A 20,110-nucleotide genomic window follows, 5' to 3' on the forward strand; every position below is an offset into this window, starting at 1 on the left:
CTTTAGGTGGATGGGGAAAGGCTGAGCCCAACATCAAGACAAGGAAAATCGCGGCTGGGGTGAACTCAGATCGCAGAGTTTGAGTCCTGAGCGCAGGGAGATGAGAAGAGACATGGGGAGGGGATTGTAGAGTGTGTAAAACACCGCAGAATCCTTGGGGAAAACACCCAAATATTTCAAATATCTCCACATTTTCTGTGTGGGCATTTCCAGCCTGCACTGACCATTACCAAGGAATTAAAATTATCATTTAAAAATAATGATAAAAATAATAATAAAACCATCCTGGTTTCCAGATGAAGCAATCCCTGTTCTTATCAGTTCTTTGCCCTCACTGAGGTTTCCTTGCCCAGGTTCAAAAAGTTATTTTTAATTAATTAATAATTTAATTATTTTAATTGAACAGGAGGCACTAAGGGATGGGCAACACTTTGTGCTGCTGCTTTTCTCCTCCTTTCAGAGAACCCCAAACCGATTTGGGTCGGGAGGGACCATAAATCCCATCCCTAATCCATAAATCCAATCCCTAATCCATAAATCCCATCCCTAATCCATAAATTCCAGCCCTGCCACTGTACCAGGCTGCTCCACGTCCCGTCCAGCCTGGCCTTGGGCACTTCCAGGAATAAAAATGTCATTTTTTTCCCATAAAAACAGAGTGGAAAGGGGTCTGAATTCAGCCATACAGATGCTGAGGGCCATCAGATGTGACTTGGAAGCTGCAGAGAGAGAAATTCTGCAAATGTTGGCACCCGAGGAATTGAAATTGTGGTGGGATGGAGCTGGGAACGGGAAATACAAAGGGCTGTGGGCACAACCTGTGCTCTGGGCAGTTAATTGCTGGGTTTTGTAATTAGCAGCCCCACCAGATTTTAATACGGTGCCGTGGAAGGGTTAAAATCCTGAATTTATCCAAGGACCATCCATCCATCCTCTGCCAGCCACGAATTCCTCTCTGCTCCGAGCAGAGCCGAGTTTGGTGCTTTTAAGGACAGTGCACTGCTGCTGAGGAGGAGGAAAATTCCCGTTTGAACTCGATTATCCGACAATTTCGGTGTAATTGCACCGAAACAATATTAAAGTTACATTAAGGTATTGTAGATAATGACTCGACCTCACTGATATCACAGCACTGGCCTGAATTTCCTGGCTGCTTCACCCAGGAGCAGAACGAGACAGAAAAATTACAGAAAAGGAAGGAAAAGAACTTTTTCATGGATGAAAATCCCAGTTTTTGAACATAACGGGATAAATCAAGGTGCTGGGGCCAGCCACGATCTTGGCACTTCTCAGCTTTGCAAACGAACCGCCTTTAATTAAAGCTCACCTCTCCCTTCCCATGAATTTTAGGAAAAGCAAACAGAGCTGCGTTGGCTGCAGCACCAGGAACATTCACGATTTTCCTTGGGGATGTTCCTGCCCTGCTGCTGGGACAGGGAGCTGTCCCCTCGTGACAGGGACATTGAGGGGCTGGAGCGAGGCCAGAGCAGGGAATGGAGCTGGGAAAGGGCTGGAGAATTCCTGAGGGAGCTGGGAAGGGGCTGGAGAATTCCTGAGGGAGCTGGGAAGGGGCTGGAGAATTCCTGAGGGAGCTGGGAAGGGGCTGGAGAATTCCTGAGGGAGCTGGGAAGGGGCTGGAGAATTCCTGAGGGAGCTGGGAAGGGGCTGGAGAATTCCTGAGGGAGCTGGGAAGGAGCTGGAGAATTGCTGAGGGAGCTGGGAAGGGGCTGGAGAATTCCTGAGGGAGCTGGGAAGGGGCTGGAGAATTCCTGAGGGAGCTGGGAAGGGGCTGGAGAATTCCTGAGGGAGCTGGGAAGGGGCTCAGGCTGGAGCAAAGGAGGCTCAGGGGGAATTTCTGGCTCTGCACAAGTCCCTGGCAGGAGGGGACAGCCGGGGGGGTCGGGCTCTGCTCCCAGGAACAGGGACAGGAGGAGAGGGAACGGCCTCAAGTTGAACCAGAAGTTTAGGTTGGATTTTTTAGGAAAAATTTCATCATGGAAAGGGTGATCCAGCCTTGGGTGGTGGGATCACCATGCCTGAAATATTCACAAAACCCACGGATGAGGTCTTGGCTCAGCGGTGACCACGGTGCTGGTGCTTGGTGGGACTCAAAGACCTTGGATGTTCATCCCAATTCCATGATTCCATGATTCCAGGGACACTTCCCAGGGCTCCAGAACTCATTTTGTTCATTCCCACATCCCTGGGGAAGCCCAGGAGCCCCGTGGGGAGCAGCAGGAGCCAGCAGAAGCTCCCCCAGCTCCTGGCCCATCCTGGGGGCCCTCTGCCAGCTTCAAGCCGAGCCCCGGAGCCCCGGCTGGGCCAGGATCTTGTGCAATTTCCCCTTTTCCTGTTTGTCCGAGTCCTGGATTTTGTTTGCCTCCCTCTCCAGATCAATGGGAGACGTTGCTCAATTCTGGAGCCGCTGGAAGCCGCGGCACTCCCAGGGCCACACGTGGAAGGTGTTCCTGACATCCTTCCTTAAGGGGCCGTGGAGTTTTCTCCTCCTTTCAGAGAACTGCACCATGGTTTGTGCTGGGAGGGACCTTAAATCCCACCCAGGGCCACCCCTGCCGTGGGCAGGGACACCTTCCATGATCCAGGCTGCTCCAAGCCCATTCCAGCCTGGCCTTGGCCACTGCCAGGGATAGGAACTTTCATTTTTTTCCATAAAAACGCAGTGAAAAGTGGTTTAAATTGAGCCATCTGGATGCGTTTTTGTGTTTTTGGGAAGCAGGGCACCACCCTGGTGCCTCCCTGAAATCCAAATCCAGGTGTGGGGAGCCAGAGGGAGCAGAGCCCGGAGCCCCAAGTGCAGGTGAGGATTTTTGGGTGTGTGTGACTCAGAGTTTTCATGGGAGCTGTGAAGATCCCCTTCCCAAAATCCAGGACTTCTGCCATGAGAGATTTGGAGTGCAGAGCTGAGAGGGTTCTCTAGGGGAACTTTTACTTTTGGGGAGGCACTGACTTTGCATTTCTGACTCTGCTGCTAAAATTGTTATTCCAGTTGGACTGAGCTGATCCAGTCTGTGCCAGTGCAGACGGAATTCCCGCTGGAAAAGGGAATTCCAGAGGGTATTTGTGTCCTGCTGGGTGTCACTGAGCTCCTTCGGGACACAGGGCCAGGAGCTGCTGCTGTGCCCAGGAAAACAGAGTTTGGGAATGAGAGAATGGAGAAAAATCAGCTTTTCCCTGAGGAAAGCTTTAAAAAAAAATCAGCTTTTTCCCCTGAGGGAAGGAGCTGTTGGAAATCTGGGCTCCAGAGGGGGAAGAGGAAGGTGAAATCAGCTTTACCCCCAGCCAAGGAACCCATCCTGGCCCTCCACCTCAGTGTCCTTCTCCCCTCTGGCAGTCTGTGATTCTCAGGCTGAATTCTCCTTCCCACAACCTGCCTCATTAGCAAAACACAACTCCCCAGAAATTTCTTTTCAATCTGGCGTTTCCACCCGTCAATTATTTGCAGGTTTTTATTCCCTCACACTTTTTTTTTTCCCTTTTTATTTTTTTTTTCTTTATTTTTTTTCCCCCTTCTTTTTCTTTTTTTGGGCTTCAACAAAACACACAGCTTTTTCTTCTTCTTTAACTTGTTGTTAAAGGCATGGGTTTTTCCAGAGTGCAGAATCCTACACTGCTGGACACGGGGTTTGACCACACCTTTCAGCAGGAACCTCACCCTAAACGGGCAGAGGAGGAGTTTTGGGGTTGTGTTCCATGCAGAGGAGGTTCCACAGCATCACCCCGAGACATTTGGCCAAAAAACCCACGTGGAAGGATGGAGGAGATGACTCTGAATCTCTTTGATTGTCTGTCCAGGGTTCCAGAGCATCCCGAAAGTTGCTCTGAAGTTTTATGTACCAGCATTGCTGCGTTCCCGGGATTCTGCCCTGCTCCAGTTTCTGTGGTTGGATCTGGGATTGCTCTTTCCCCGTTTTTTCCCCTCTTTATTTTCCCTTTTCTTCCCCATTCTGCTGGAGATTCCAGTGGGGGCACTGCCAGAGCTGCCTGATCTCTGCAGCATCCCCAGGATGTGATTTCTTTTATATCATTTCAAGGCAAACCCAGATTTTTGGGCTCAAACCCCTGCCCTGGGTCAGCGCCACATCCCAGAGCCTGGCACCCCAAACCTTCTGATGGGCACCTCAGTGCCCAGCTGTGCCCTGGTGCCTCGGCCATCTGCTGCTCCTGGGGGTCCTGGCAGGGCTCTGACCACCAGAGAGGGGCTCCAGATGAATTTTTGGCCCTTCCTTGCCGCCATCTGCTCGGGATGGAGCTGCGAGCTGCGCTCAGGGGACGGGGCAGCCTGAAAGGAGCAGCCAGGGGAGGGAAAATCCCGCGGAGCCGAGCTCGGGGACATCTCAGGACATCTCCAGGTGCCACCAGGAGGGCTCGGGGATGTCGCTGGGGCTGGGAGCGGGCTCGTGTTGCCCGTGACAACCCGGGATGGAGGCTGCTTGCCAGGCACACACAAACACACGTGCGGGGTTGCCATGACAACCAGCCCGGAGTTCTGATGGATCCTGGGCATCCAAAGCACCTCCCTGGGGCTGCAATCCAGGAGGGAAAGGGCTGCCTTGGGGCTCCCCCCGCCGAAAAAAAACAAAAACAAAAAAAGTGTGGGTTAATGATGGAAAACGTGGGGGAGTCAAAAAGGTCTCAGTGCTGAATCGCCATCCTGAGGGGGATTCTGCCCCTCTGCCCTGCTCAGGTGATTCCCACCCTGCAGAGCTGCTCCAGCCCTGGGAAATCCAACATCAGCAGCACCTGGAGAGAGCCCAGAGGAGCCCCTGGAGCTGCTCCAGGGCTGGAGCCCCTCTGGAGCCAGGCTGGGAGAGCTGGGGGTGCTCAGCTGGAGAGGAGAAGCTCCAGGGAGAGCTCAGAGCCCCCTCCAGGGCCTGCAGGGGCTCCAGGAGAGCTGGAGAGGGACTGGGGACAAGGCCTGCAGGGACAGGACACAGGGAATGGCTTGAGATTGGAAAAGGGGAGATTTGGGTGGGATCTTGGGCAGGAATTGTTCCCTGGCAGGGTGGGGAGGGGCTGGGCTGGAATTGCCAGAGCAGCTGTGGCTGTCCCTGGATCCCTGGCAGTGCCCAAGGCCAGGCTGGACATTGGGGCTGGAGCAGCCTGGGACAGTGGGGGTGACCCTGGGGACAGTGGGGGTGACCCTGGGGACAGTGGGGGTGACCCTGGGACAGTGGGGGTGACCCTGGGACAGTGGGGGTGACCCTGGGGACAGTGGGAGGTGACCCTGGGACAGTGGGAGCTGTCCCTTCCATGGCTGGGGTGGCACTGGATGGGATTTAAGGTCCCTTTCAGCCCAACCCATCTGTGCCTCAGTTGTCCCGTAATTCCATGATCCCCCGAGGCAGAGGGATGGAATTCCCTCTTCCCGGGTTTAAGGTCACCCCTCTCAGTTCTCTGCTTGTCTGAAACGAAACCTTCGCCTCCCCTGGTGGGGGCACCTCACACAAAGGAGCTCCCAGGGAAACCGAGCCCAGCCCTGCTCACCTGCCCCCAGAGCAGGGCCCTTCCTGAAACCATCCAGCCCGGGATCGGGAGCCTTTCCCGCAGGGATCCATCTGGGATTGGGATCCCTTCCCACAGGGATCCATCTGGGATTGGGATCCCTTCCCACAGGGATCCATCTGGGATTGGGATCCCTTCCCACAGGGATCCATCTGGGATTGGGAGCCTTTCCCACAGGGATCCATCTGGGATCAGGAGCCTTTCCCACAGGGATCCATCTGGGATCAGGAGCCTTTCCCACAGGGATCCATCTGGGATCGGGAGCCCTTCCCGCATGGATCCATCCCAGGCTGGAGGAGCCTTTCCTGCAGGGATCCATCTGGGATTGGGATCCCTTCCCACAGGGATCCATCTGGGATTGGGAGTCTTTTCCGCATGGATCCATCCCAGGCTGGAGGAGCCTTTCCCACAGGGATCCATCTGGGATCGGGAGCCTTTCCTGCAGGGATCCATCTGGGATTTGGAGGAGCCCTTCCCGCACGGATCCATCTGGGATTGGGAGCCCTGCTCTGCCATCCTGGGGCTGCTCCCGGGCAGGGAGAGGCTGAGGAGCTCCAAGGGAGCTCTGGAGCTCTGCAGAGCTGAGCTATTTCTGGAGCTGGAATGTGCGCACGTCCCGCCTGGCTCCCTCCAAATGTTTTCCAAGCAGTGAAGGAGGTAAAATAGAGCAGCTCTGTGCCGGATCCAGCTTTTCCTTCCCGAGCCCGCACGGGGATGTGCTGGCCACCGGCAGGGTGGGGCTGCGGACAGGGGACAGCGGCTCAGTGCAGGCTTTGGGGAGGAAAAGCTGAGATTTGGGGCAGGGTTGGCAGCTCTGGGAGCAGGGGAGTCACGCTGGGAGAAAGGATGGGCCGGGAGAAGGAAGGACTGGGGAGAGGGAAGCGGCAGAGTAAGGCATCACCCCAAGGTATCACCCCAAATAATCACCCCAAGGTATCACCCTAAAACATCATCCCAAATCATCACCCCAAAGCATCACCCCAAAGCATCATCCCAAATCATCATCCCAAGGGATCACCCTAAAACATCACCCTAAAACATCACCCCAAGGTATCACCCCAAATCATCACCCCAAATAATCATCCCAAGGTATCACCCTAAAACATCACCCCAAATCATCACCCCAAGGTATCACCCTAAAACATCATCCCAAATCATCACCCCAAAGCATCACCCCAAAGCATCATCCCAAATCATCATCCCAAGGGATCACCCTAAAACATCACCCCAAGGCATCACCCCAAGGCATCACCCCAAGGTATCACCCCAAATCATCACCCCAAATCATCACCCCAAATAATCACCCCAAAGCATCACCCCAAATCATCACCCCAAAGCATCACCCCAAATCATCACCCCAAGCCATCGCCCCAAATCATCACCCCAGCTGCTGCACCCCTGGCTCCAGCTCCCCTGTGGGATGAGGGTCAGGAAAACCACTCTGGGTGGAGCTCTGGGCACGCAGCTCCAGAGCCCCCTGTGCCTGGCACCTCCAGGAGGGACACCAGGACACAGCTCTGCCTCCCCTGCGGCCACGGGGTGTGCAAGATCCAGCTGATGCAGAGAAATCCCACTCGAGTTATCCCTGCACACCCCCAGCCCGTGTTTCTGCTGTTTCCCTTCCTCCTTTCCCTTCCCTTCCCTGGGTGACTCCAGGCACCCCCATCCCCTCCCCATCTCTCCTCCCCTGTTCTGGCTCATCCTGGCAGTGCCCAAGGCCAGGCTGGAGGGGTTTGGAGCAGCCCGGGACAGTGGGAGGTGTCCCTGCCATGGCTGGGGTGGGATTTAAGGTTTGGCTTTAACCCAAACCATTCTGGGATCTTTGCTAAGCCAGCCCCAGCCTTTTGAACATTATTTTTCCCGGGTACCATCCCATAACCTTCCCCATTTACTTCTCTATTAAAGTTTAGCCCCACTGAGGTTGGGAGTGGATGAACCATCCTTGACTGTTCCTGGGGCAGGGCTCAGCTTTATTTCCCAGCTCTGAATTGCTCAGGACAGGGTTGAATTTGCAATAGGGATCTGATTTTAGGGGAAGCAGAAACCCCACCAGGCTCCCGTGCCTCATCTTTGTGTCTCTGGAAATTCCACGTGCAAAGAAAACTCTGCAGTTCTGTTCCCCCAAAACGATTTGGTTGCTAGTGAGGAGAGCACAGGGAAAAATGCCCGAAAGATAAAGATAAAATGGTGAGAGAAGGGTTGAGATAAGGGGGGAAAGGGCAAGAAGGGAAAATCCCTGAAGTGTGGAGGGGAGCAAGGAATGAAATCCCAGATTTGGGAGTGAGGAATGAAATCCCAGATTTGTGAGTGAGGAATGAAATCCCAGATTTGGGAGTGAGGAATGAAATCCCAGATTTGTGAGTGAGGAATGAAATCCCAGATTTGTGAGTGAGGAATGAAATCCCAGATTTGGGAGTGAGGAATACAATCCCAGATTTGGGAGCGAGGACTCCCAGATTTGGAGAGGCTGTGTCTGTGATACAATGACACACATTCCAAGCTGCCTGATCTCACGAATCTCTCTTCTTTCCCACCCCAGGCACCGTTTTCCTATGAACCCCTGAGTCTCCTCCAGCTCTCAGAGGATGCCCCTGTAGCAGCTTTGGCACAGGTAAGAGCTCAGCCCTGGCCCCAGCGCCTTCTCGGGGGGTCCTGGGGGTGTGAGCACCACAGAACCCGTGTCCTCAGACCTTTGGGGTCGAGCCCAGCCCTGGTTTTGTGATGGATTCTTCGCTTTCCCTGGGGCTCCTGCGGGTTTTGTGCCCCTCTGAGGTGACACAGCCCCAGGGGGTTGCAATTCCTGCAGCAGGCATTGGTGACTGAGCGCTGAAAGATGTTTTGAGGGGTAAGGACTGGTCCAGACTTGGTTTTTCCCTTTGTTTCTGCTGACGGAGGGCTCTGGTTTGGTTTGATCCCATGCACGCAGAGCTTTTCTGGTCCCTGCAGCCGTGGTTTGCAGGGTGAGGGTGGAGCTGGCAGCTCCTACCGCCGTGATTTTCCTCCTGGCTCTATCCAGCAGCTGAAAACGTCAGATATTCCAAGAGAGAAGCTGCTGCTGGGTCTCTCCCCTTGGACATGACCAGAAGCTCCCAAATCCCACCTCCCCTGCAGCTCTGCCTTTTCCCCTGGCAAACTTCAAGTTTCCTCGTTTGCCGCTGGAGTTTTGCCCTTCTAGGAGATGCCCGGCTTCGGGGGGAGTTTGTGGGGATGAAAGTGCTGTTCACGGAGCCCTTGGAGAGCCCTGTGCTGCTGGCCACGGACACCATCTGCCCCTGGACATTTCAGGGACCCCATTCCGGGGCTGGTGCCAGCGTTGGGTGGGTTTTAAGGACTGGGAATCGCTTGGCTGATGTGGGACAGGTGACCGCGGGCCTGGAGTGGAAAACGGGATTGTTTGCTGCCCCCTTTGGAGCTTTATCCATAGGGATGCGCGTCCCGAGGCTGCAGACGGGCTGGGGGGTCTTTCCCCAGGTCGAATGTGGTGGCACAGGGTGGAAACTCTGCGGATGGGCGGCCACAAGGCGCAGCTTTGTTAGGCGGGACTTGAGGGTGGTCGGGGCAGTCCTGGGGCTGAGCGATAATCGGAGGGGACAGGTTGTGCTCCCCGGGGGCAGCGGTGGCAGCTCGGAGCTGATTGTCCCCCGACCTTTCCCTTCGCGAGTGTCCCTCGCCGTGTCCCTGGCTCCTGCCCTCCGCTCCCGGCGGCAGCGGGACAATAAATCCAATAAATTCATCTGCTGCGTCGTCTGGCCAGCCCCACACCCCCTCCCTCGCCGTCCTTTTTGGCAATCTGTCATTCCGAATTTTGGTGCGGGGCCAGGAGCCGAGTAAAAAAAAAAAAAAAACTCCTCGGGCAGCTGGAGCGCGACACAATGGGGTTTAAATGGGGTTTAAATTGGCTTTAGCGTGTTTGTAAACAACGGCGCTGGAGCCGGGCCCCGCTGGGGCGGCAGCAGACGGAGCTGGGGAGGCTCTGCTGAGATCAGAATTCATTACCCCGAGCAGCAGGAAAAGGGGAAACATCCCCCGGGATGGCCGAGGATGCTGCGGGGATGCTCCGGGGAGGTTTCAGCTCGGAAATCAGCGAGGGAAGATCAGCAGGGAATGAAAGCTTCTGGCCTGTCAAAATAGCGCCGTTTCTCCTGGATTCACACAGCTTGTTCCTGCTGGGGAAAAAAAAAACCAACAAAAAAAAAACACCCCAAAAAGCCAACCGACCAAAAATAGTTGAGTGGTTTCTTTGCAATAGGGAATAAAATAAAAATCCTTTACTGAGGAGGATTTGAGGAGGGAACGACAGGGAGGGGGAAAAAAGGAGTTGGAGCACAGGGGTTGGATGATCCCAGGTCATCGGTTTTGGTGGAAAATCCTGAATTTCCAGGGCTCAGTTGCTGAGGGCTGTGAGTGGATCCACAGGAGTGAGGAAATCAGGGAGGGGAAAACTCAGAGGGCTTTGGAAGGAGCCCCTGGGGTGTGAGCCCTGCTCCTCGGGGGTGGCTGCAGCCGCTCGCTGCCCTCCGTGCAGGGACTGGCACCGAGGCTCAGAATTATGATCTAATTGATGGATTCCAGACGTGCTGGGATTAAAATTTACTAAACTTTGGAAGCGGAGTAGAGGAGATGAAATGTAAGCAAAGGTTGGGAGGGGGAAGGAGGGGCTGTGCCAGGCGTGGTGGCCTTTGCTGGTGGGTGCTGAGGGATGCTCAGGTTGTCCACAGATAACTCCAGGTGATGGATTAGACAATCCCAAACAGGATCACAGAATATCCAGAGTGGGAAGGGATCCACAGGGATGGCCCTGCCCAACCCCAGCCCTGCCCAGACCCCCCAGCACCCCCAGCCTGGGCACCCCTGGAGCGCTGTCCAAAGGCTCCTGCAGCTCTGGCAGCCTCGGGGCCGTGCCCATTCCTTGGGGAGCCTGGGCAGTGCCAGCACCTCTGGGGGAAGAACCTTTCCCTAAATGCAGCCTGAGCCTGGCCTGGCCCAGCTGCAGCCGTTCCCTGGGTGCTGTCCCTGTCCCAGAGCAGAGATGGGAGCTGCAGATCCCTGAGCTCTGCCCTCGCTGTGCTCTGCTCCAGCTGGACACTCCCACCCACACCTGGTTTCTCTCCAGCCCGGGAGGTTCTGCTTTCTTTGTCCGCTTGCTCTGGGATTTTGCTGACCCCTCCCTCTCTCCTGCAAGCTGGACACCTCTGGCCATGAATTCCCTGATCCTATTTGAAGTGAAAATGAAGTTTCTTTTCCATTTCCCTCGATTCTTTGCTGGTAAAATATCGTGCTCTATCCAGCCCTGCCTGTCTCTCCATGATAAGAGACATCAGCTCCGCATTTACTGCCTCAAAAATGATACAAAAATGCTCTGGGATGGGAACCGAAGTCAGGCTCTGCTCACCTTGCTTCTTCCTCTGCTCCTCTCTGCCTGGATGTGCTTAACCCTGCTGGACTTCCCAGGAATAACCGAGTTTTTTGTGCTGAGTGGGGATGTGGGGTGTGTGCAAACCCTCTCACGGGGCACAGCACAGGCCCTGGGCGTGGATTTTTTTGGGAATGCTGTTTTGCCTGCCGGATCTCCAGCATCCCACATGAGCTGTCTTCCCTCCTGACAGCTCGGGGAATAAACTCCACGCTAATTTTAGCTCTCCCTCCAAGGTGGATAGCTGAGGTTTGGGCACCATCAATGCCTTATTCATCAATCTACAAACACTGTAAAAAGAAAGAGGAGGAGGAGGAAGGGGCAGCGAAGGTCCCACCCCGAACGTGTCTGCCCCGCCAGCAGCTGCAGCTCTGGCTCGCGGGAGAACAAGCCGGGGTTGTTCCTTCCCCGGCCAGGAAGGGGCTGTGTGTTTATGTTCAGGGCCCTGGCGGTGCGTGCAGGTGGCACATGAAAACCTGCCACCATTTCTCACCCTGTTTTTCCTGGACTGGCCTTAGCTCCGTGTGAGAGCTCTGAAAATTTCCTCGTGGCCGCCTCTGGTGCTGGATTTTGGAGCCTTTGGGTGTTGTTTGGTGTTTAACCCTGGGGGGTTTCTCTCTTGGACAGAGTTTTGCCCAGAACACGCATTTTTTTGAGCAGCTTGGTGGCTTCTGGCACTTGGAGTCTGTGGAGTGCTGGGATTTGGGATCATTGGGGTTTCTCACTGGATAGGAGAGCAGGGAAAATGAGTGGGTGGGGATGAGACCTCTTCCAGCAGGGAGGAGGGCGGTGATCCAGGAGCTGGGTGTGGCTCTGAGGCTGCTTCTGACCTTGACCTCTGCTGTGACCTTGACCTGTGACCTTGACCTGTGACCTTCACCTCTGCTCTGACCCTCACCTGTGACCTTGACCTGTGACCTTCCCTTGTGACCTTCACTTCTGCTCTGACCCTCACCTGTGAACCTCATCTGTGACCTTGACCTGTGACCTTCACCTCTGCTCTGACCCTCACCTTAGACCCTCACCTGTGACCTTGACCTGTGACCTTCACCTCAGCTCTGAGTTTCACCTTCGCACCCCCTAGAGTTGCTCCTGTGGCTGTGGCACTTGGGGACACGCTTTAGTGGCGCTGGGTTGACGATTGGCCTCGATCTCATCCAGCCTTGGTGATCCTGGAATTCCCTGGGCTCTGGCTGAAGGAGGCCCCATTCACCTCCAGCCTTCCTCTTCCTCCAGAGCGAGAAATGGGGGAACAACGGGAAAAAACTCAGAACTGGGTTCCTAATCCCACAGCTCTTGGTGTGTTCCCCGAGTGAGAAATGAGGTAGCAATGGGAAAATCTCGGATGAGCACCTCATCCCACAGCTGTGGAGATCTTCCCAAAATGAGAAACGGGGGAGCACTTTGAGAGTCCTTAACCCCACAGCATCGGGGCTGTTCCCGAAATGGGGAACGATGGGAAACATTCAGAGCTGAGTCCCCAATCCCAGAGCTGTCGGTGTGACCCCAAAGCAAGAAATGAGGGGGTGACTCAAAAGCTGAATCCACAGCTGTCAGGATGTTCCCAAAGCTTCACCTCACGGCTCCAGGAGCTGCCAAACCCAAACCAGCCCTCACCATCTGGGTTTTGATGGGTTTGGCTTGGCAGAGGACAAAAAAAAAAGGGGTTGGGGGCTTGTCTGGTGGAGCTGGACTGCAAAGTCCTGGTGTGGATGCACAAGTGGCAGCTGGGGCTGGCCCAGGAGGGAGCAGCAGCTCCGGGGAGGAATTCCTGGAGGCAGGAATTGCTGCAAAACCCCAGTCTCACGTGGCCCTGAGATGCCCTGATGCTGCAGCTCTCCCCTGGTATTCTGGAGGGGGAAGTTGGACTCATCACTCCACACCACTCTTGAATCGAAATTCCGCCCTCAGAGGGAGGAATTTCAGCCACCCCTCAGGAACTGCTCACTGGGCTTGTGAGTAATTCCTTCAATTCCTTCTCCACAGGGAACCCAGAGGCTTGGTTGGTGTCTGTGAATGTAGCAGGGCTGGGGAGGGTTGTGAATGGCAGAGAGCAGCTCCTAAAATCCCTTCTCTTGGAGGGTGCCCGGGCTCTGAGGTCACAGAGACAAAATTAGGAAGTTGTTGGTGCATTTTGCATTCAGAGTTATGAAATTCCTGTTTTAATGGACTGAAGCTCTGGGCAGCTGCGAGGAAACGAGGCTCAGACCAGGTGTAAGGCATGGATGGAGCCCAGCGAGGAGAAAATAATTCAAATTTGAATTTGAATTCTCTGTTTCTGAAACCAAACCGTGGCAGGCCGTGGTGCTGGGAGAGGGGGAAGAAAAAAGTGAACTCCAGGTTCTGTTTGCACTGAAATATTTTTGGGCATGTTTGGGTTCTTTGCTGTGGCAACCAGAGGGGTTATTTTTAGAATTCCTCCCAAGATGCTCCTCCATGCCTCTCTGAGCTGCTTGGGAAGCAAAGCTGTCCCAGGGGGTTTCGAGTTGCAATGAGCATTAATTCAGAAAAATTCCGGAGGAATTTGCTCCTCAGGACTGAGCAGATCCTCTGTGAGATCCCTCTGGCTGCGTGTCCAGCCTGGACCTCCTGCTGGGCATCCCCAAATCCCAGCTTTTAGGAATGGGAAGGCTCTGCAGAATTAAACCAGGGATAGATATTATGGCAGCTCGGCTTAGCAGTTCCACGGGGTAATCCCAAAATATCCGTTGGCATTTGCAGCCCCAGCGTTCCTGGCCCTGAGCCAGGGAAGGGCCTCCAAGTCTATCCCAGCCAAGATCAGATCCCTGCTTTCCTGGGGACTTCCACTGGGGAAGGGGACCCGGCTTTGGTTGGGATTTTGGGGTTCATGGAATCCTGGAATGGTTTGGGTTGGAAGGTGCCTTAAATCCCACCTGATTCCATGGGCAGGGATTATCCCAGAGTGCTCCAGCCTGGCCTTGGACATCTCCATGGATCCAGGGGAATCTCAGCCCCTCACAGGGAAGGATTTCAGCTCAAAATCCTCCGGGATTTCCAAAGCTGTCGCTGGGATATTTCCACCTTCCCGTTTCCAAACAAAAAGGATTTGGGGTGTTCAGGCTGGAGCATTTCTTCCTTCGGGAAAAAACAGCCCAGATCCCAAAAGAACCAAAAGCAATCAGAAGATCCCCAAGAAGATCCAGCAGGGAAAAGGAAGCTGCTTTTCCAAATGTCATCCCTCATATTTCATTGTCCTTCATCCGTAATCCCTTAAAATCACTGGCATGGATTGGGAAAATCCACTGGGAAAACCAATGACTGCCCTTTCCCCGCAGCCTGCTTGGGAATACTTTGTGTTTTGGGATGTGTTGTTCCTCTCTTGGAATTTTTTCCAGGGTGCTCTGCAAAGTGCAGATTCTCAATTCTTTCACAAATTCTCAGATTTCTCAATTTCTTTGAGAATTTTGGAAAAACAAAAATCGATTAAAGTGTGCAGAGGAGCATCCACAGATGGTCGGGTTTGGAGGAAAAGGTTTCCTTAACTCCAAATATTGATGAGTTATGGAATCACAGGATGGTTTGGGTTGGAGGGACCTCAAAACCCGTCCCATTTCATCCTCCCACTGGCTGGAAATCCTTAAAGAACACCCAAGTTCCAATCCCCCAGGGTTTGATAGCCCAGAGAGGATTGGAAAACCTTAAAACCCACCAAATTCCAAACCCCAGAGGTTTGATATCCCAGAGAGGTTTCAAACCCAGGGATTTCAAACCCAGCCCCAGATGGGAAATCAAAGATCGGGGGAATTTAGGCCCAGGGATTTTAAATGAATTTCAATATTTGAGTCTTGAAGAAAAGGGGCAGCAGAGCTGTTAAAATTCCCTGTGAGCATCCTCAGGTGGAGGAGATTTAAGGGGTGGGTTTGCCTGAAGGTGTTAAACAAACACAGCCATCACCCAGGAAAAATGAGGGGAAAAATCAGGAAAAGGATGTGATGTCAACATTTGTAACAGGGGAGCACCCAGCTCTTGAAACATTTTACTTTTGATGAGATTTATCTCCAGAATTCATTGTTGTTTTCAGTTATAATCCAGCCTTGTGCTCCTTTCTGCAGCCAGAGAAAGCAATTAGAATATTTGTTTATTCTCCACACTGCTGTTGTTTAGAGGAACAAAAATCAGCTTCTCCCAGCCAAGGAGCCAGGCAGATTTTTTTTAATTTCTTTTTTTTTTTATTCAAACCCATGTGACCAGTTCTGATTTAATCCTGGAAGCTGCTGCAAATTTTAAACTCCAAAGTTTTAACTGCCTCGTTTGCCATTTCGTGTTGATGCAGATAAACAAAATGGCCTTAATTTTTCCTGGTTGTTTTCTTGTTTCTTCTCTTCTTATTATCATCATTATCATTATACCACAGAAGCAAAATTAAGGAGGTGAATAAACAGCATTTTCCAGGTGGGGCAGGTTCATTTTCAGGTTTGTTCTGGGTACAGAAAATAAAAATCCGCTCTCTGCATTGGGAATATTGAAAGCAGGAGGCCCCTGTGGAGCCAGGGATGTGCAGGTGGCGTCAACAGCAAATCTGAAATCTGTGACAAATTTAATCTTCATGGAAGGACCTGGAGGGGCTGGAGCGAGGCCAGGGCAGGGAACGGAGCTGGGAAGGGGCTGGAGAATTCCTGAGGGAGCTGGGAAGGGGCTGGAGAATTCCTGAGGGAGCTGGGAAAGGGGCTGGAGAATTCCTGAGGGAGCTGGGAAGGGGCTGGAGAATTCCTGAGGGAGCTGGGAAGGGGCTGGAGAATTCCTGAGGGAGCTGGGAAGGGGCTGGAGAATTCCTGAGGGAGCTGGGAAAGGGCTGGAGAATTCCTGAGGGAGCTGGGAAGGGGCTGGAGAATTCCTGAGGGAGCTGGGAAGGGGCTGGAGAATTCCTGAGGGAGCTGGGAAGGGGCTGGAGAATTCCTGAGGGAGCTGGGAAGGGGCTCAGGCTGGAGCAAAGGAGGCTCAGGGGGAATTTCTGGCTCTGCACAAGTCCCTGGCAGGAGGGGACAGCCGGGGGGGTCGGGCTGTGCTGCCAGGAACAGGGACAGGAGGAGAGGGAACGGCCTCAAGTTGAACCAGAAGTTTAAGTTGGATTTTTTAGGAAAAATTTCATCATGGAAAGGGTGATCCAGCCTTGGGTGGTGGGATCACCATGCCTGAAATATTCACAAAACCCACGGATGAGGTCTTGGCTCAGCGGTGACCACGGTGCTGGTGCTTGGTGGGACTCAAAGATCTCGGATGTTCGTCCCACCAAAATTCCATCAAGCCCTTAAAAAGGTGTAAAGGGATACATTTGTCTGGTTATTTAATCTGCTCAGAGAGTGTGGGAGCACGTGGCCTCTCCCAGACATGTAAAAACACCCAGCCTGTTAACACAGTGCATAATTAAGCCCTGGAATTCATTGCCAATGAAAATCTCACCGTGGATTTTTAATAACGTTTTCAAAAAAAGAGACAGCCACGTCTTTTATTAATAAAACGAGACACGGCTCTGTTCTGGGAGAGGGATGAAACAGCCAGGCTGCTTCAGGAGCGGCCCTACATGTGCAAGCTGAACCCTGCCTTGCCTGGTGAGGCAAATTTTAGATTTTTTTGGGTGTTTTTCTTTTCTGCTTGCAATTCTGCTCTGGTTCGCACCTGTTTAGAAGGGCCGTGCCCAGGGAGGTGTTGGCAGAGCCGAGGTCCAAGGGGATTAAGGAGCTGCTCAGATAAATCAAGGGTTAGCTGAGGCACTTCTGGGCTATTTCAGGTCATCATTTAGCATAAAAATACCCCAAAAGGTGTCAATTCCTGCAGCCCCGGGGTGTTTTTGGAGCTGGTTTTGTCTGGGGCTGGGGGGACACAGCTTTGCTCTGGATTCCTTTTCTCTCTCAAGCAGCCCCGGGGCACTCAGGGGTGACCTGGCTGTGGCTCCTGTGGTGCCACCTCATGGTCACAGAGCCACAGGAGGGTTTGGGTGGATCCCAAATCCCATCCCAACCCCAACCCCAGCCATGGCAGGGACACCTCCCAATGTCCCAGGGTCACCTCCCACTGTCCCCAGGGTCACCTCCCACTGTCCCAGGGTCACCCCCACTGTCCCCAGGGTCACCTCCCACTGTCCCAGGGTCACCTCCACTGTCCCCAGGGTCACCCCCACTGTCCCCAGGGTCACCCCCACTGTCCCAGGGTCACCTCCCACTGTCCCCAGGGTCACCCCCACTGTCCCAGGGTCACCCCCACTGTCCCAGGCTGCTCCAGCCCCAATGTTCAGCCTGGCCTTGGGCACTGCCAGGGATCCAGGGACAGCCACAGCTGCTCTGGCAATTCCAGCCCAGCCCCTCCCCACCCTGCCAGGGAACAATTCCTGCCCAAGATCCCACCCAAATCTCCCCTTTTCCAATCTCAAGCCATTCCCTGTGTCCTGTCCCTGCAGGCCTTGTCCCCAGTCCCTCTCCAGCTCTCCTGGAGCCCCTGCAGGCCCTGGAGGGGGCTCTGAGCTCTCCCTGGAGCCTCCTTTGCCCCAGGCTGTGCTGTGGCTCCCCACTGGGTTCTTCCATCCTGGGGGACAATCCCGGGCAGGGCGATTGTCCCTGCTGTGCCCTGGGCAGGGCTGATCCCACTCTGGAATGAATATCCCGAGCTGGACACCTGGGAATGCCACAAAAGCAAAGCTGCAGCGTCGCCCACCCGGCCCAGCTTTGCCCTGGGCACAGCTCAGGCGCTGAAAATGCTCTTTCTGTCTTTCCACTAAAAAAGCCTGAGCTAAAACAAAGCTCTGGGATTTGTCCTTCTTCACTCCCGGGAGATTTAGAGGGAAAGAGGACTTTTGGGTATTTAATTTTTTTTTTTCTCTGCGTAATAAAATGACCCAAGATAATCCTTTGGCTGATTTTACACCCGTGGCACAACGCTGTGCTGGAGAATGAACTCGGAGCAGTTCTAACCCAAAAATTCCTTAAAAATTCCAGATTTTGGAAGGTTTGAATTCTAAGTGAGAAACTTTGATATGTCCATTTCAATGAGTTTATTTGAATTTATGTTTGTGTGTGGCCTGGAGCCTCCATTTCCTGAATTTCTAAGTTACGACCTCGTGTTTGGAAGGGATTTTTGATGCGTTTCCTCCACTAAAATGTTTGGGATTAGTTGGGGTTTTTTTTTTTGCTGTGGTGTTCGTTAGCAAATATTGCACAAACAGAGTTATAAATAATGTAAAAACCACGGTGAGGGTGGCCAGGTGACACTTCTGGAGGTGAGGGTGGCCAGGTGACACTTCTGGAGGTGAGGGTGGCCAGGTGACACTTCTGGAGGTGAGGGTGGCCAGGGGACATTTCTGGAGGTGAGGGTGGCCAGGTGACATTTCTGGAGGTGATGGTGGCCAGGGGACATTTCTGGAGGTGATGGTGGCCAGGTGATATTTCTGGAGGTGATGGTGGCCAGGTGATATTTCTGGAGGTGAGGGTGGCCAGGTGACGCTTCCAGGGCTGTGGAAATAACGCCACTCGTGCTCTCACATCCTGTTACAAACACAGGGCTGGGATCCCTCTCCTCCCTCTCCAGCTGGGAATTCTTCCCCTCTCCCTCTGGAGTCAGCAGAGTGAAAATTCCCCGTTCCAGGCCGTGATTCACCTCCTTGAGATGAGGATCTTGCACTGAAGTGAATCCACTCCAGAGCTTCCTGCACAAAAGGAGGCGTGAAGGAATTTGCTGTGGAGGAACCGGGGTGGGATCAGTTCCAGCCGGGAAGCACGGGGCAGGCGCTGGGATATTTTTATTGGGAATAACTCGGCGGCCTGGGCTGCCAAGAACAGCAGATTGGGAAAGGTGTGCAGGGCCTGAGCCCCCCCAGCCCCTCTTTGCTCCGCATTTCAAAGGATTCCTTTGTGCCGTGGAGCAGCTCGGGAGATTCCAGGCAGGGAGGAGGAATTCCGGGAGGCTCCCAGAGTTCCCGGAGTTTGTGAGAGCAGGTGAGGGGTGGCACCTGGGGCCACTTCCTCCTTCTCAGAATTTCAGAATTCCAAATCCTGAAAGCTGCAATTTCCAATCCTTGAGGCTGGAAATGCCCTCCCAGATCAAGTTCAAGCTTCTCCTCTTCCAGGTTGGAATTTCCAATCCTTGAGGTTGGAAAAATCCTCCGTGATCAAATCCAACCATCTCCTCAAGGTTGGAATTTCCAATCCTTGAGGTTGGAAAAATCCTCCGTGATCAAATCCAACCATCTCCTCAAGGTTGGAATTTTCAGTCCTTAAGGTTGGAAAAGCCCTCCAAGGTCAAGTCCAAGATTCTCCTCTTCCAGGTTGGAATTTCCAATCCTTGAGGTTGGAAAACCCCTCCAAGATCAAATCCAACCATCTCCTCAGGGTTGGATTTTCCAGTCCTTAAGGCTGGAAAAGCTCTCCAAGACCAAGTCCAAGCTTCTCCTCAAGATTGGAAAAGTCCTCCAAGGTCAAGTCCAACCATCAAGGTCGGAATTTTCAGTCCTTAAGGTTGGAAAAGTTCTCCAAGGTCAAGTCCAAGCTTCTCCTCTTCCAGGTTGGAATTTCCAATCTTTGAGGTTGGAAAAGCTCTCCAAGACCAATTCCAACCATCTCCTCCAGGTGGGAATTTCCAGAATTTTCCAGCAGCCACTCCTGTTTTTGAGAATTCTGCATTTCTTAGTTTATTTGAAAGCTTCCACTGAATTTTGGAGCCGAGGATTTAATTTCCTGACACATCAAAGACCCAAAATCCTCACTCAATAAATTTAAAAAACCCAAACCTGAAACGACTCAACGATAAAATTCCGGTTGTTGCCTGAACGATAAGTTTTCCTTACTTTTCTGGTGGTTTTTGGCAATTTTGGGGTGTTTTGAGGCGGTTTAAGGGTGTTTTCAGGAAGTTTTGGGGTATTTTGAGGCAGTTTTAGGGTGTTCTAAGGCAGTTTCAGGGTGTTTTTGGGTTGTTTCGGACTGTTTTTGAGGCAGTTTTAGGCTGTTTTGCAGCAGTTTTAGCGTGTTTTGAGGCAGTTTTCGGGGTTTTTTTTTTGCATATTTAGGGAGTTTTGAGGCAGTTTTAGGGAATCCATCAGTGTTTTGTCCCTCGAGGAAGTCAGAGCTGGCATTCCCAGCCCCATCCAGACCTCACTCAGGCTGAATTTTGGGATAAATCCAGTGACCAGGATGATTTATCCAACACTTCCCGTGTCATTTGGTATCT

The 20,110-nt window shown here is 53.1% G+C and overlaps 1 protein-coding gene across 4 annotated transcripts in view; it reads left to right on the plus strand.

The window, feature by feature from the left end:
- HIVEP3 (HIVEP zinc finger 3) overlaps window positions 1-20,110 on the plus strand; it is a 180,827-nt gene that overhangs the window by 61,139 nt on the left and 99,578 nt on the right. For all 4 annotated transcript variants that reach the window (XM_088067421.1, XM_088067423.1, XM_088067424.1 and 1 more), the window contains exon 3: window positions 8,063-8,134. The gene's annotated coding sequence lies outside the window, so the exon portion shown is untranslated. The remainder of the gene's footprint in view (window positions 1-8,062; window positions 8,135-20,110) is intronic.

The sequence above is a fragment of the Pseudopodoces humilis genome, chromosome 27, assembly GCF_049639895.1.
Source record: "Pseudopodoces humilis isolate 2021_Gansu_Grassland_sample_001 chromosome 27, ASM4963989v1, whole genome shotgun sequence".
In the NCBI taxonomy this organism is placed as follows: domain Eukaryota; kingdom Metazoa; phylum Chordata; class Aves; order Passeriformes; family Paridae; genus Pseudopodoces; species Pseudopodoces humilis.